A 16,966-nucleotide genomic window follows, 5' to 3' on the forward strand; every position below is an offset into this window, starting at 1 on the left:
GTTACTCTCATCTTGTTAATTTTAGTGCCACCAAAATGAAAACCTTGAGTATGTTCCTTTTCCTATATTGATGATTTTTTGGTGAGGGGAGACTTTGGGTAGTTTCCATTTTTCTTGTTTTCGAATGAAGAAAAAAAAATGTGAATTGCCGCAAGAAGTTTAAGTAAAAGGAATTTCAATAATATTTTTAAATATATATTGGTAAAACTGCGATCAAGTAATGTTAAAAGCGCCTGTAGCTCAGTGGATAGAGCGTCTGTTTCCTAAGCAGAAGGTCGTAGGTTCGACCCCGACCCCTACCTGGCGCGCACATTTTTCAAGATTTCTTTTATGCTTTTTGTTGTTTAGTTTCAGAAATAATTGGAATAATGGTTAAACAAATTTAGATTCTTTTATGCTTTTTGTTGTTTAGTTTCAGAAATAATTGGAATAATGGTTAAACAAATTTAAATTAAGTGCTATGTTTAATTTTGTTATAAGGCATGATCTTGAATTCCATTCTTCATCATATTATGATCAATTGCACTATATAAAACATTTTTCAATATGCCAAATGTTTAAGGAGAAAACTACTATTTTAATATTGGAAATAGTTCAAAGAAAATCCTAATTCATGAAGAAAAAGTTCAAAAAGTAAGAGAATTTATACTTTTATCTATTCTAAAGGAAGAAATTTGTGAAATTAGGTTTTACTTCTTTTGTCTTTACGAGGAGAAGACAGTTTAATAAATGGAAATGTAGTATCTTTTAAAATATAAAAGGATGAAAAATAGTTACAGATATAGATTTGGAGGAATATCACACTTTGTAAAAGTTTGTAGTGTCTAATTTAAGCATTTTGATTGATTTTGTTTTAGAAAAGTCAAATATTCATAATTTTGATTACGTGTTACAAATATAAAACATGGACACGTTTTATCATTAAGTATTTGTTTAATAACTGTACTGGTCGGACGTGTTTGGATCTTAAGTCCAAACACTTAAGTGTAGTAAGTTCGGTTAGCCAAATTATGTGAGAAATACCCAGCTCAGTCTAGGTAGGTATGGGCCCAATGACACATTATGAGGTCGGTCTAGAGATTTGGTAGTCTATATGGAAAAAGTAGTTAAAGTAAAAACAACAGAAGAAATAACTGAATTATTTAAATGCAAATAAAAGTTGTTAGACATGATGTGATATTGTACCCGAAAATAAAAGGTACATGTTAACAAAATATGCTTACTGTTGAAATTATATTATTGTTATTGAGATTATATTCTTGTTGTTGAAATAATATTTTGGTTGATGAAAATCGTTGAAGAAATGTCTATAAAAGGGGTTTAAAACCCCGAGTAAAGGTAATTTTTTTATTGAACCCTACATTGATACAAATTGATAGTTTGACTACTCTCACTGACATGATCGTCGAAGTGTGATCAACAAGTAAAGTCCCATTTGTCCCAAAAGATCAACATCTTGGAGCATCACATGGAGACAAGTCAAAGCGGAGCTCGCCTCAGAGACCGACCAAAGTCAGCCGACGAGAACATTTGGCCCCCACCATGGGGTCCGATAAAACCTGATCCCATCCACATTTGCGACTGAGCCTTCTGCCGTGATGAGAAACACAAGGCAAGAACCGCTGGGATCTGAAGGTAGCAAGGCCCCCGCCTAGCAACAAATTATGGAGGTCATGAGGGTTCTCCAGGAGGCAAACAAAGAATATCGACGCGAGCAAGGCGAATTTAGGAGGAAGCCAAGGCCAAGCAATAATGACTACGAGCAGAAGCCCAAGCCGACCAAGAACGCCTTCGAGAGGAAACGCGTTTAAGCCTGGCTCGCCTCATGGTAGAGATTGAGGCCTCCTGAATAGCTTGGATGAACACACACAAGCCAATGAGGAGTTGCGCAAAACCAACGAGGAGCTGTGGAGGAACTTGCAACGACAGAGCCTACGTCCCACCCAGGAACGTTCCCCATACTTGTCATCAAGGGATGACCCAAGCCGTTCTCTCAGCAAATTATGGAAGAGCCCATGTCGCTCCATTATAGCACACCCAAGATCGCCCTTTTCTCTGGGGTAGAGGACCCTGAAAGTCATCTAAAGGCGTTTCGGGCTCAAATGATCATCTTTGCGGGGTCGGATGCAATCCGATGTAAGATGCTCATGAGAACATTCACAGGAACAACTCTACAATGGTTTAGCGGAATCCCGGATGGAAACATCACCTCTTTCCCTCAATTCTCTAGAATGTGTAACGAACAATTTTCGGCTAATAAGGTCAATCCCTAATATTGTATGATCTTTTCAATGACAAACAGAGGGAAGGGGAGTCGTTTAAAGAACATTTGAATAGATACTGTGCAGTAAAACTGCAAACTCAAGATGAAGAGATGGTAGTTGCTGCTTTTGTACAAGGGATAACAGCCAACCCGTTCAGTGATTCCTTAATCAGGAGTTCGGTGGAGTCGTTATCTGAGGTGTGTCAACGAGTTATAGCCCATATCGAGGTCGTACTCAGGAAAAACGGTAGCTCACATTTTAAACAACCTAGGTACAAGGAGAACAACTGAAATCGTTCTATCAAAAGCAATGAAGTATCTACCAAGAAAAGAGCGGACCAGAGGTACGTCCCGTATGTCGCCAAGAAGGATGAACCTAAGGCAAAGCCTAGGGAAGAAAGAACAATCAAACCTAGATTTCGAGTATCTTGCAAGGAACTCATAGGCATGCTCGGGGTGTCAGAAAAATTGAAGTTTCCCAAAAAGACAAACCAATTTTGGGGGCTGAAAGGGATATTTGGTGTCATTTTCACCGAGCTTATGGGCATGGAATCGAGCGATGCATCGCCCTAAGTTACCAGCTAGCAAATTTAGTCAAAGAGGGCCTCTTGACAGAATATCTCGAGGTCGACCAAGAGGGGTCGAAGGCGGAAATCACATCCTCAGAGCAAAAGCACGAAGCTCTAGTCCTCGAAGAGTTAAGCACCATCGAAGGAGGGTTCTCCGGAGGGGGGAGCTCAGCCTCTAAGCGCAAATAATATGCCTGACCAGTTAAGGCCATATGATGGTTGTCTGGTAGGTTTCACAGGCAACCAGGTGGAGGTGCGAGGATATGTCGAATTGAGGACGACCTTTTCTGATGAAAGCACGGCCAGATCGATTACCATCAAGTACATCGTCGTCAACGCGTCTTCTGCATACAACCTGCTCCTGGGCCGACCTTCCTTGAATAGGCTAGGTGCGGTGGCCTCAACCACCCACATGAAGATGAAGTTGCCTTCGACTGAAGGAAAGGTGATCACGATGAAGACCGACCAAAAGATGGCCCGAAAATGTTACGAAAGTAGCTTAAAAAATCGCAGGGGAACCTATACAGTTACTATCCAACACAGAGAGTCAGGATGGGTGGCAAAGGCCGGCATCAGCGACGAAAGGCAACCTGGGCCAGCTGAAGAAACTTGAGAGAGGGAGATAAAGGGAAAGAAATTCAAGCTCGGCACCTCGCTTTCTAAGGAGCTAGAGGACAAGATAGCTAGTTTCATCTCGGAGAATATGAGCGCCTTTGCGTGAACAAGATAGCTAGTGTCATCCCTTTGTGGGTCACCTCGTTTTTCACCTCTTCAACTTTAGTTAAAAACTTGTTTTTCTCTTCAGCCAAGCTTAATGCCTCTTGGGTATTCTCAGCTTAGAGTTGTTCGACTTCTTGATGCAGACCACCCAATCAGTTAATCTCAGCCTGGAGGTGTTCCATTTTTTGCGAAGCTCCATGTTCTCTTTGATCATTTGGTCCTCAGATGTTTTTCGATATTTTGCCTTAACGTCGACTAGGCAAGGCATGGCAAATGCTTGTTCGAGTAGCTTCAAGGTATCATGACGAAGGTGATCTTCGTCATGAACCATTAGCCTAGCTCTATCCTCACTGGGCTAAAAGAATGACTTACCATGAGTTGGGACGTCAAAGTCGGGGTCCCACGAGCTCTCGGCCTCGCACTCCTAAAAATTATGATGACCTCTTGGTGTGGAGCTCGGCCATCTGAATGTGAATGCTCAGTAGGGGGAGTGATCGTTGGTCTTTTCCTTTTGAAGACAAGCCTTGAGGCAGTCTGCTTGTCTTGGTCAGATTGAATTTGTGTAACCACAGTTGGAGCCTTTCTTTTTTGTGGTAATGACTCTTTGGGCAGGCTCGTTGATGCTCTCATCTTCCTAGTGAGCTCAGCCTTGCTGATGTTGGAGAGCATGCTATCTACAAAAACAAATAAATGATTAGTGGTTGTGATTTAGGTTTTTTTTTCAAAGGTAGGAAAGGGGTGTACCGGTATAGGGCACCAGGAAGATACTCTTTGGTCAACAATGTTGTGGTATCAAAGATGACTTTCAAACTTGTCAAAAATTCGCAAATTCCTTGGTCCTTTGGAGGCAGGTCTTCCAAGCGTCGAGCACTTTGGAACCTAGGATTGGGCATCCAATAAAAGGAAAGTTGTCCAATAAGGACGGACCTCCTGCCGAAGCTCGGATCTTGAGGAATCGACCTTTAAAATTTATCTAGGATAACTGGAAGAGGATAAGTAAACCTCTCCCAGGGGCACCATTAAGAGAAACCCACAGTTGGCGGCCCAAGTATTTGGCCTAAAAAAAGTGTAAGAAGACCTGCACAGTCGGTGAAATGTCGAGCTAGGAACACATGATTATAAAACCTCATATAAATGCCCATCTATTTGGATGTAGCTGGGCGGGAGCTACGTTTAGCTCGATCAACAACTCCTTTTAAAAAAATAGACAAAGGTAGACAAAGTAAGACCTTTTTTAAGAACGTAGCATAGAAAAAACAAAATGGACCATCAGAGTCCGATGACTCATCACAGCATATCGGTTCCCCTTCCTTACACTCTACTACTTTTACGAAACCCTCATGTTTTTTACTCAAACAACACCTAGCTTCCCTTAACTCTCTAATTCGTAAACGGGTGGTATAGTAAGAGGTCTCTTTAAGGAGTTCCTTTTTAGCCCAATGGTATGCAAAACTATAATCCATTGTCAAAAACAACTAAAAGCATAAAACAAAGGCAAAATACGAATGCAATTCAGGCCAAAATAGAATGAATAGAATCGGCGTAAACTAAGATGCATTTCTCCAAGGTGAGATCAATAACAATCATTTAGTGAAGTTAAATGGATAGAGCATACCTGGTTTTCCAGTAAGCAACGACGGTATGTGATGGCACTAAAGAGGAATGAGAAGTCTTTTGTAAAGGGGAGAGAACTTGAGCGCAGCGGTGAGTCAGGGGTGAAAGAGTGAAGAGTGTTTAGAGGGAGAACAAAAGGGTTATTTCGGAAAAAGATGAAGTTAAAATGGTAGGATTTTCCCACCGTTGATGCAGGCGCCACGTGTACGCTCCACATTAAGCAAGGTGAAATGTCCTTTCACAAGACACTTCATCGCACCCTAGCTACCCCTTGAGAAAACGTCATGTCAGCCACCAACACTAGAGAGCCTCTTCGCCTTGTCAAGCTCGGCTCGAGCCTTGGGGGCTTGTGTACTAGTCGGATGTGCTCGAATCCTCAGTCCAAGCACTTAAGTGTAGTAAGCTCGGTTAGACAAATTATGTGAGAAATACCCAACTTAGCCTAGGGCAGGTATGGGCCCAATGACACGTTATAAGGTTGGTCCAGAGGTTTGGTAGTCTATATGGAAAAAGTAATTAAAGTAAAAACAATAGAAGAAATATCTGAATTAGTTAAAGCATATATATACTTAAAGGCAAATAAAAGTTGTTAAGGATGTTGTGGCATTGTACCCAAAAATAAAAGGTACACGTTAACAGAATATACTTACTGTTGAAATTATATTGTTGTTATTGAGATTGTATTCTTGTTATTGAAATAATATTCTGGTTGATGAAAATCATTGAAGGAATGTCTATAAAAGGGGTTTAAGACCCTAAGTAAAGGTAAGCTTTTTGCTGAACCCTGAACTGATACAAATTGATAGTTTGGATTCTCTCACTGACTTGATCGTCGGAGTGTGATCAACAGGTAGAGCCTCATTTCCAAAGGATTAACATCTCGGAGCATCACGTGGAGACAAGTCAAAGTGAAGCTCACCTCAAAGACCGACCGAAGTCAGCCGGCGAGAACAATAACATATCATATTATATAAGATATAAGTGGTTTATCTGTTAAATGATACAACATTGTAGTCTTGTTTTATATTTGATAAGTTTTGTTTCCTTAAACGATATGCACATAGTCTTAGTTAATATAATACTTCAAAAATATTTGTATGCGTAATTTATGTTCCACGGGAATGTTTGTTTTATGTGTCTGACCAAGATGATCCACACACAAAGCATATATCACATCAAAGGACTCTAGGAAAATGAGTTATAGTTGTTTTGCTTCAATAACTCCCCAGTGTTAGCATTGTCAAACCTGGATTGATTAATATGCTTCGTACGACTCTATATTTTATGTAATTAATTTAGAGTAAAGACATTTTGTCCAAGGAAATATAAGTGCATCCATCTTTCGGGATGTTGCTTAAAGAAGAAAAAAACATTTAATGCATGCATGCATAGAACACATTTAATACATCTTCTACATCCAAACTACTCAAACACAAGGAAAATGAGTGAGTTGCAAGCTACTCAACAACTAGAAAATGATTTGTAATGACTATTTTCTTCAAAGCTTATATCAAGTTATCTTTCATGAAGAAGAGCAAGGAGTTCAATTTGCAAAAGTGGTGAAACGTTGTCAATATGCTTTTTATGCCCTAAAACAGCTTTGTAGGAACATTGTTGTGTTCATCCAACAAACTAGTAAAAGTGTTTAACCTTGTAAAAGTTGAAAGACACAACCTCTCTCTAGTGAGCAACCTTATGATCTTTTGATCACATCAATCTTCGTCTTAGCCATGATTGACATATTGTTAAAGAATACTTGACAGTTTAGCCAAGAGTGGTTATATTCCCAAACAATACTTGCACAGGTTAGTTATGAGTGACTACGAGCTAAAACAATACCTGTTTGTATCTTGCAACGTTAGTATGTGATAAAATCTTAGTTGCATCAAGTTTTTCAAACAAAACTAAGTTTCGCCGAATGTGGTATAGGGTTAACCTAAGTCAATCCAAGGAACATAAATACATTGAGTTTGTTGAAGAGTTTCTTTTTTAGCAAATTAAAGATTGGGGAAATGAAATGTGAAGACTGAATTGAAGATGACAAGAAATGTAAACTAAAATTAAAATGTTGTATAGGGTCAACCTAGGTCAATCTAAGGAACATAAGTACATTGAGTTCATTGAAGAGTTTCTTTTTTGGCAAATTAAGGATTTGGGGAAATAAATGTGAAGACTGAATTGAAGATGGCAAGAAATGTAAACTGAATTTAAAATGGAACTGCAGTAAAATAGAAAAGCATCTTGTGCCAACTCATGTCCATTCTTGGAAAGACTAGATTGACATATTAATGAAAATACAATGTTTACATGATACAAAGTATAAAACTACAATTACAAAGTATGAAGAACAAGGAATATGAAAACTTCAAGGAATATGCTTAAAAGTGGAGGGAGATGATGCCTAACTAGAGCCACCATTACACGACAAGGAAATGGTGGCTATGTTTATAGACACATTGCAGTCTCCTTTCTATGAACACATGGTGGGCAGTGTCTCTTCCAACTTTGTTTCATCATCGAACAAAGAATTGAAATCGAGTTGAAAAGTGGGAAAATTAAACATAACCCACTCATGGTCACAAATGCTAAAAAACATGGGTTTAATTATGGAAAGAAGAAAGAAAAAGAAAAAGCCCATGCTACATCTTCCATTCTGATGGGTTGATACCAAATGATGGGTTCTTCTTGGAGATTTGAAAAGGGTGGTGGAAGCAATGGATGTGATGGATCAAGGAGGGCTCATATAGAGCTATTGGTTCCTTGTAGGTGCATGAAAGGTATGGAGAGTGATTGGTTGGGCCATATCACTTGGAGAAAGGTTGAGGTGAAGATCAAAATTTCTAACCTAGCGAGACTAGACAAGGGAGTAGAAACTTGCAATATTTGCCAGCATTTTACTCATAAAATTGATCTTACAAAACATGATCCAAAGCACCCTATTTATAGGAGATGGTGGCTTGGAGAGCAAGGAGCAATGGTAGAATGGGAAATACACAAAAGAGCGGCTGTTAGGGTTTTGACTAAAGTCAATGTCGCACCCTAGGAGCAAACTTCTAGAAGCTAGGTTAACTTCTTACCCTAGAAGGCTTTACTCAAGCTACAATGATAAACACACCTCTTCCATTATGCTAAAGGAACCATATTCTACTGAAATTAAAAATAAAGAAACTAGTTATCATGGCTTGGGCTTTACTTCTTATGGTCCTCTTTGAACATATAAAGAAACGTTTCTCTGCCATCAGTAGTAGAGTCCCAATCTTCTTGAATCCTCTTTGCCATGGACCTAGTTGTTGGGCTTGAACTAGAGCCTGAGCTTGGGCCTCTTCCATCATCCCCTCCCTCTTAAAGAGGATTTGTCCTCAAATCACATGCTTATGTCTCTTCATCTTCACTACCTGCAAAAGGTGTTAGATCCATAACATTGAAGGTAGTATGTACTCCATATTCTTCAGGCAGGTCAATTTGATATGCATTATTATTGATTCTTTTGAGAACTTGGAAGGGACCATCACCCCTGGGACTAAGTTTAGACTTCCTCTGATTAGGGAATCTATCTTTTCTAAGGTGAAGCCAAACCCAATCTCCCTCCTCAAAAATCACCTCTCTCTTCCGCTTATTGTTATGTTTCATGTATTTCTCTATTTGTTGTTGTATTTTGTTCTTAATCTTCTCATGCATTTTCTTTACAAATCTAGCCTTTGTTACTCCTTCCTTATGCACAAAATCTTGTGGATTAGGTAGAGGTAACAAAACCAAAGGAGTAAGAGGATTGAACCCATACACAACCTCAAATGGAGAAATGTTAGTAGTTTTATGAACTACTCTATTATATGCAAACTCAACATGAGGAAGGTACTCATCCCATGATTTGTGATTTCCTTTCATGATTGACCTAAGCATAGTGAAAAGAGATCTATTTACAACTTTAATTTGTCCATCCATTTGAGGATGACAAGAAGTTGAGAAATTCAACTTTGTTCCAAGCCTTTCCCAAAGAGTTCTCCAGAAATGGCTTACAAAATTAGGATCTCTATCCGAAACTATGGTCTTAGGTAAACCATGTAGACTTACCACTTCTTTAAAGAAGAGCTTAATATGAAATTCATGCTTATATCTTCCCAAGGAGCACTTGCACAAGGTAAATGAGTGTAGAGTTCGTAAGGCATTGTCTTAGATTTACCTTTTAAACATGAAATGCATCTACGACAATGTCTTTGGACGTCTTTCCTCATGTGTGTCCAAAAGAATTTTCTTTTTAAAAGTTCAAGAGTTTTATCAACTCCAAAATGGCCCATGAGTCCTCCTTCATATGCTTCTTTTACAAGGAGTTTTCTATGTGTTTCTTGGGGTATGCAAAGTTTTCCTTCTTTAAATAAGTACCCCTCAGAAACATAAAAACCTCCTTGTGCTTTATGTTGACACTCAACAAAAGTGGGTGCAAAATCATGATCTTCTTTATAAAGTTCAGGTATGTTTTCAAATCCAAGAATTTGGGCTCCAAGTTTAGTAAATAGGGCATGTCTCCTTGATAGAGCATCTGCCACAATATTTGTACTGCCCTTCTTGTATTTGATAACATATGGAAATTGTTCAAGAAATTCCATCCACTTTGCATAGAGCTCTTTGTCATAGGTGGGATAGTTGAGGGCGACACCATGAAGTTTTTCACTAAAATATGCAATTGGGTGCCCACCTTGCAACAACACAACACATATTCCTACTCCCGATGCATCACATTCTAGTTCAAAAGTTTTTGAAAAGTTTTGTAAAGCTAGAATGGGTGCATTAGTGAGTTGAGCTTTTAACCTTTGAAAGGCTTGCTCATGCTTCTCCGTCCAACAAAATGGATTGTCTTTCTTCACTAACTCATTGAGTGGTGAAGCTAGACATGAGAAGTTAGGAACAAATCTCCTAAAGAAACTTGCTAGACCATGAAAGCTCCTAACATCTCCTACATTTTGTGGGGTTGGCCACTCTTGGATGGCTTTGATTTTCTCGGGGTCAACATGTACCCCATTTTTGTTTACTATAAAACCTTAAAACACTACACTATCTACACAAAAAGTGCACTTATCTATATTAGCAAACAAACTATTTTTCCTAAGCACTAAAAGAACCTCCCTAAGGTGACTTAGGTGTGACTCTAGGCTTTGACTATATACTAATATATCATCAAAATAAAATACTACATATTTACCTATGCAATCCCTAATTACATGATTCATAAGCCTCATGAAAGTGCTAGGTGCATTAGTGAGTCCAAAAGGCATCACTAACCACTCATATAATCCAAATTTGGTCTTAAAAGCAGTTTTCCACTCATCACCCTCTTTGATTCTTATTTGGTGATATCCGCTTTTGAGATCAATTTTAGAAAATATAGTGGACCCATGCAATTCATCAAGCATATCATCAAGTCTAGGAATTGGTTGCCTGTATTTGATGGTGATATTGTTGATGGCTCTACAATCACAACACATTCTCCACTTGCCATCTTTCTTTGACACCAACAAAACAAGTACAACACTAGGACTTAGACTCTTTTGAACCCAGCCTTTCTCCAACAATTCTTGAACTTGTGACTCTATCTCCTTAGTCTCCCCAGGATTAGTTCTTTAAGTTGGTCTATTTGGTAGACTAGCTCCCAGAACTAAATCTATTTGGTGTTCTATACCTCTAACAAGATGAAGTCCAATGGGTCCTTCCTTAGGGAATATATCACCAAAATCTTTTAAAAGTTTTTGGACTTGAGGAGGTAGCTCACAAACTTTAGAAAGTGTGGCAGTGCATGCAAGTGTTCCTTTACAAAGAAGGAGGCCTGAAGGTTGTTCAGATAGAAGTATCTTTTCAATTTTATTTTCAAATTTTTCTTCTTTCTGAATGACCTTGTGGAAAGGAACACTCTTCTCCCACGCCTCAGCTCTCTCTCTAAGGTCTTTTTTTGCTTTTTCTATTTTTTTCTCTCATTTTTTCTTTTTTGTTTCATTTGTACTTGGTCCTTTACCACTTGTGAGGGTGTTAAAGGATAAAGTAAAAAATTATTTTCCTTATGAATAAAAGTAATCTCGCTGGTAAGACCATTATGCATAGTTTTCTTATCAAATTGCCATGGTCTTCCCAATAAGATATGACAGGCTTCCATGGGTACTACATCACATAAAATCTCATCTATATAGTTCCCCACATAAAGACTGACATTTACTCGCTTGTCTACAACAAGAACCACTAAACACAATGAGAGAACAAATTTTTTCCAAAACTTTACATCTTGTATGAAAGATGTTCCCTCTCTGTGTTTCATAGTTCACACTAGGGTGATTGTTGAGGGTTCTTCTGATCATCATTAATTCTCCTTCACAAGGATATGCCCCCTCACTATCTTCTTTCTCTTCTTCCCCACTAGACTCATCATCTTGGCTGCTATACTCACCCCTCTCTCTTCAGACCATGGTTATCTTATTTGGCCGTTGGGATGCTATATGACCTCTACCAAGACACTTAAAGCACTGGATATCTCTATTGTGGAGTTGTGAGGTAGACACATCTTTTCCTACACTTTTGGGAGTTTCTTTGGGTTTATCTTTTGAAAGACTATCCTCCCTTTGTCTTTCATACTCTTTCTTGGGATAAGAGTTAGAGTAAGAACTCTCCTTGCGACTTGATCTTTTTCTCAAATTTTGTTGTTCAACTTTTATACAAAGTTGGATCAAGTCATTCAAGTCCCTATAGGGCAAAAGTTCAACTTTATCCCTTATCTCAAGATGGAGACCATTGAGGAACCTAGCTATGGTGGTGGTTTCTTCCTCCCTAATAGAGGCTCTCATCATGTAAAGCTTCATCTTTTGCCTATACTCCTCTACATTCATGGTTTTTTGTTGGAGTCTTTGGAGCTTGTCCATTAACTCTCTATTGTAGTATGAAGGAATATGGCGGCGTCTCAGGGCTCCCCTAAGGTCATTCCAATATTCTATGGGAGGGTCCCCGTGGAGGCGTCTATCTCTTTCTAGGGTTGTCCACCAATACATAGCGTTTCCTTGAAAGCTTAAAGTGGCTAAGGGTACTTTTGTCTCCTCACTAACATGATGGCAAGAAAAAAGTTGTTCTACTTTCATTTCCCAATCTATATATGTTTCAACATTTTCCTTTCCACAAAAATGAGGTAGGTCTACCCTAATCTCTTTGTGGCTCTCTCTTCTAGTTCTTGTTGGTGGAGGTTGATAATAATCATTAACTCTCAGACTCCCCTCAGCATGCGAGTCACACGACCTAGAACTAGATGCATGTGATGGATGTGATTTTTTAAGTTTCTAATGTATTCATCCTTTTCTTTCACAATTTTCAACTCCTCTTCTAAAATAGCAAGATGAGCATCCCTTTCTATTTTATCATCTATGATTTGGGCCTCATTTTGCAATTGTCTATGTGATATTGATTGAAAGTCTTAGGCTAATTGTTTTAAAAGAGATTTTATAGACTTTCTATCACTTTCACTTGGATTAGAAAATGAGAAGACATGTTGAAAGTTATGTGTTAGAAGCAATTTACCAAAAGAAAGGTAGGTGGAGAACCGAAGGTAGATTCCCAGGAAAGGGAGGTGGAGAACCGAAGGTAGATTCCCAGGAAAGGGAGGTGGATCCCTTGGATCACTTAAGTACCAAGCCTTTCCTAGCTAGATTCTATTCCATAATACTTTCACAAGCCCTTCTCTAAGTAATTCACTTAGAGCACAATCAAATATGAAAACAAAGTTTTATGCAAGAAAACAATGTAAAGCAATAAAACACACAAGAAAATTGCTATCTAGAAAGCTTAAAAACTAGTCGAATCCTAAGGTGAGGCTTCTTGGCACTTTGGAACCTTGAAGACACACTCACCGACTAAAGTGTATTAATCCACTAATTAATCAAAGTTCTTGCAAATTACAACTCAAAGAAATACAATGAAATTAGGTCAATAATTTTATTTTATTTTTATGCACAAAAAATCAAGTTCTATTCTATGCACTCCTTCACTTGTAGTTCCTTTGTGTATATTTGTGAATTGTTCAAGTGAGGTTGTTGTTGTCCCTTGATTTGTCTCCACAAGGAAAATTCTAAACTGGAATTAGAAAGCAACAAGGAAACTTCAAAAACACAATGGAAATGATTGGAAAAGAACTTGTAGGGAACTAACACACAAGTATGAACTCAAATATGAAAATATAAAAGACATCAAAGCTTCAAAAACAGAAATATAAACTGCACTAAAAATCAAAATCAAGCAACCAAATCAACAATAAAAGGCACCACTAGGAATTTATGACATTGTAGGATGAACATAACTTTCCAAGAACAATTTGAACCAAAATAAAACCGTACAACAATTTAAAACAGCAACACAATTAAAATGACATAAAAAAACAACAAGAAAATCAAGGCAAGATGAACAACACAGATTTGAAGAAAACTCAAAAATAAAATGAAGATAACACTTATCTCTTGAAGAACCTTGACTCTAGATACCAAATGATGGGTTGATACCAAATGATAGGTTTTTCTTCTTGGAGATTTGAAAAGGGTGGCAGAAGCAATGGATGTGATGGATCAAGGAGGGCTCATATATATCTATGGGTTCCTTGTAGGTGCATGAAAGGTATGGAGAGTGATTGGTTGGGCCATATCACTTGGAGAAAGGTGGAGGTGAAGATCAAAATGTCTAACCTAGAGAGACTAGACAAGGGAGTAGAAGCTTGCAATATTTGGTAGCATTTTACTCATAAAATTGATATTACAAAACATGAGTCAAAGCACCATATTTATAGGAGATGGTGGCTTGGAGAGCAAGGAGCAAGGGTAGGATGGGAAATACACAAAAGAGCGGCTGCTAAGGTTTTGACTAAAGTCAATGTCGCACCCTAAGAGCAAACTTCTAGAAGTTAGGTTAACTTCTTACCCTAAAAGGCTTTACTCAAGCTACAGTGATAAGCACACCACCCCCATTATGCTAAAGGAACCCTATTCTACTAAAATTACAAATAAAGAAACTAGTTCTCATGGTTTGGGCTTTACTTCTTGTGGTCCTCTTGAACATATAAAGAAACGTTTCTCTGCCATCTAGTTGGTTGGCTTGAACTAGGGCCTGAGTTTGGGCCTCTTCCATCACATTCAACCCTGCTATTAATAGAATTATCAACAACCTGCAGCAAAACTCTCATACATTGCTAATTTCAAGCTTGTTTACCATTCGTAGACTCACCAACAAGGTTGGAAAACTGATGTAGGTTTTAAATTCCAACAAAGGCCTAAGTTATAGCTCAAACTGAAAGAGCAATTTTAATCAAAAAATAAATTTTGTCCATTTTACTCTCATTCATGTAACTTACACAGAAATCCTACCAAACCTCCCTCGTAATTCCTTAGTCGCAGTATGTCCCATGAAGTCTATACAACTACTGTACCCTAAAAACTATGACACAAATGCTAAATGTGATTATGATGGAGGAACTATTGGTGATTTCACTGAAAGGTGTTTAGCTTTCAGACACAAGGTACACTCCTTGATTGATTCTGAACGGTTGACCTTCCAAGAAGATAAACCTAGTGTAAGGGCAATCATCTTTTGGCTGTTTTTTTTACCATGATGGGGTTATTTTTGTTGATTTTTACCAAAATGGGGTCCGTTTAAAAAAAATTACAAATTTAGGCAAGTCGTGCCAATTCGATACGACTTCATATGAAGAAGTCGTCCCAATTAGACACGACTTCTGCCATGTCATACTAAAATCGTGCCAACTTGGCACGACTTCAACCCTGACATACTGAAGTCGTGCCAACTTGGCACGACTTCTGCCCCGTCATATTGAAATCGTGTCAACTTGGCACGACTTCTGCCCTGTCATACAGAAGTCTTGCCAACTTGGCACAACTTCTGCCACATCATAATTTTTTTTTTTAATTTTATTGTTTATATATTGGGTAGTAAGTTATGTAATGTTAAAAATTAATTTGATACATAATTTTCTAAGAGTGTTAGTTTTAAGGAACAAAAAATTGGATAATCGTGTATGGATCATGTTTGACGGTAATGTAATACAATAACTTGATTATTTGATTAATTAAAAAATGAAGAAAATTGTTATTGAATTTGGAAATAAATACATAAATGAAAATTTATTGTATTTGGAAAATAAATAGAGAATTATTGTTGTGAATTTGCAAAATAAATAGTTTGAGAAGTAATGATTTTACAGAACACGTAATAATGAGAAGAGATTAATTAGAACTAAACAAATTAGTAAGATTCATTACAAGATATAAAATAAAACTATAAAGTTGAACTAGAAGTAAATTATATATGGGAAGACGTGACACAATGTGGTCATTGTATTTGTCGTCAAGGTCTTCGTGGAAGAGGATCATCAACGACATGTTCATCATCGTTGTTATTGGCTTCATTATGAGATGTTGGTGAGGGCATTGTGGGTCGATAGTGCATGGATGATGTTGGATTATATGCAGAAAGAGGGGTGAAAGCCAAAATTCCAAATATATTTGGTGGAGTGGAAAAAGTACCTGAAGGAGAAGGTAAAAAGTTATACGTGTAAGGAATCTGATGGTGTGGAGAATGAGCAGAAGTCGTGCCAAGTTGGCACGACTTCAGCATGACAGGGTAGAAGTCGTGTCAAGTTGGCACGACTTCAGTATGACAGGACAGAAGTCGTGCCAAGTTGGCACGACTTTAGTATGACATGACAGAAGTCGTGCCTAATTGGGACGACTTCTGCATATGAAGTCGTGTCGAATTGGCACGAATTGCGTAAATTTGTAATTTTTTTTAAACGAACCCCATTTTGGTAAAAAAAAAAAAAAAAAAAAAAACCCATCATGGTCAAAAAAACCTCTTTTGACATAGGCAAAATCTTAAAAAAAAAAAAAAATCACCATGAAGGGGGAGGGACATCATTTGATTAGAGAAGTCGACGAAATTCGGAGTTCCATGAAATGCATCTTCACTCCGCTTTTCCAAGTCAAGCTTTTAAAGCTTAAATACAAACAAGGAGACACCAAGCTTTCTATTGATGATTGCTCCGAATTCAAGCGTATATTGCAAGATTTAATTGACAGACATATTATGCAAGCGAGGAACAAAGTTTGTCTGGGCCCAAATCACTAGTGATCCATTTCACTAAAACCTTGCATATGTCGCAAGCATGACACCTTGTTGTGATACAAACATGATCCTCCTTTCCTTACAAAAGTGAAAAAGCAATTCCCTCGAAATATGATGTCCATGTGATAAAAGGAGAGCAAAAGGGAAAGCAAACTAATGAAGCCCCTAGTACTCACATCTCTAGCAAGACTCAAGGAAGGAAGGGAACTATAGAATAAGGCTTCGCTACAAGGTGACCCCAAAAAACGTAAGAATTCTTAAGAGTTCCTCAAATTCCTTTATTATATAGCGAATACAAAGTAGTGGATCAATTGAATCGCATGACAGTCAATATCTTATTATTAGAGTTGTTGATGCACTTAGTCACCCATAGGACATTGCTTATGAAAATAGTAAGCGGAGCCCATGTAGAGCAGGATATATCACTTGATAACTTTGAAGGGATTGTTAGTAATAATTACCTCACTTTTACTGATGACGAGGTTCCAGCTAAAGGAATAGCTCATAACAAGGCTTTGGTGTATCTGTAAAATGCATGGACTATGTTACAACATGGGTGTTCATTTACAGTGGCTCATGTGACGAAGTTCATATGTGTCCAAGTGCCATGGTTGTGAGAACTTTCAATGGAAGTAGAAGGGAAGTGATGGAG

General features: G+C 38.1%; 1 non-coding gene across 1 annotated transcript; it reads left to right on the plus strand.

The window, feature by feature from the left end:
- Nucleotides 1-229: 229 nt before the first annotated feature.
- TRNAR-CCU (transfer RNA arginine (anticodon CCU)) lies at nt 230-308 on the plus strand. The gene has a single exon. It is a non-coding gene; the product is annotated as a tRNA-Arg (tRNA).
- The last annotated feature ends 16,658 nt before the right edge of the window (nt 309-16,966 follow it).

This window comes from Phaseolus vulgaris, chromosome 11 (assembly GCF_000499845.2).
Source record: "Phaseolus vulgaris cultivar G19833 chromosome 11, P. vulgaris v2.0, whole genome shotgun sequence".
In the NCBI taxonomy this organism is placed as follows: Eukaryota; Viridiplantae; Streptophyta; class Magnoliopsida; order Fabales; family Fabaceae; genus Phaseolus; species Phaseolus vulgaris.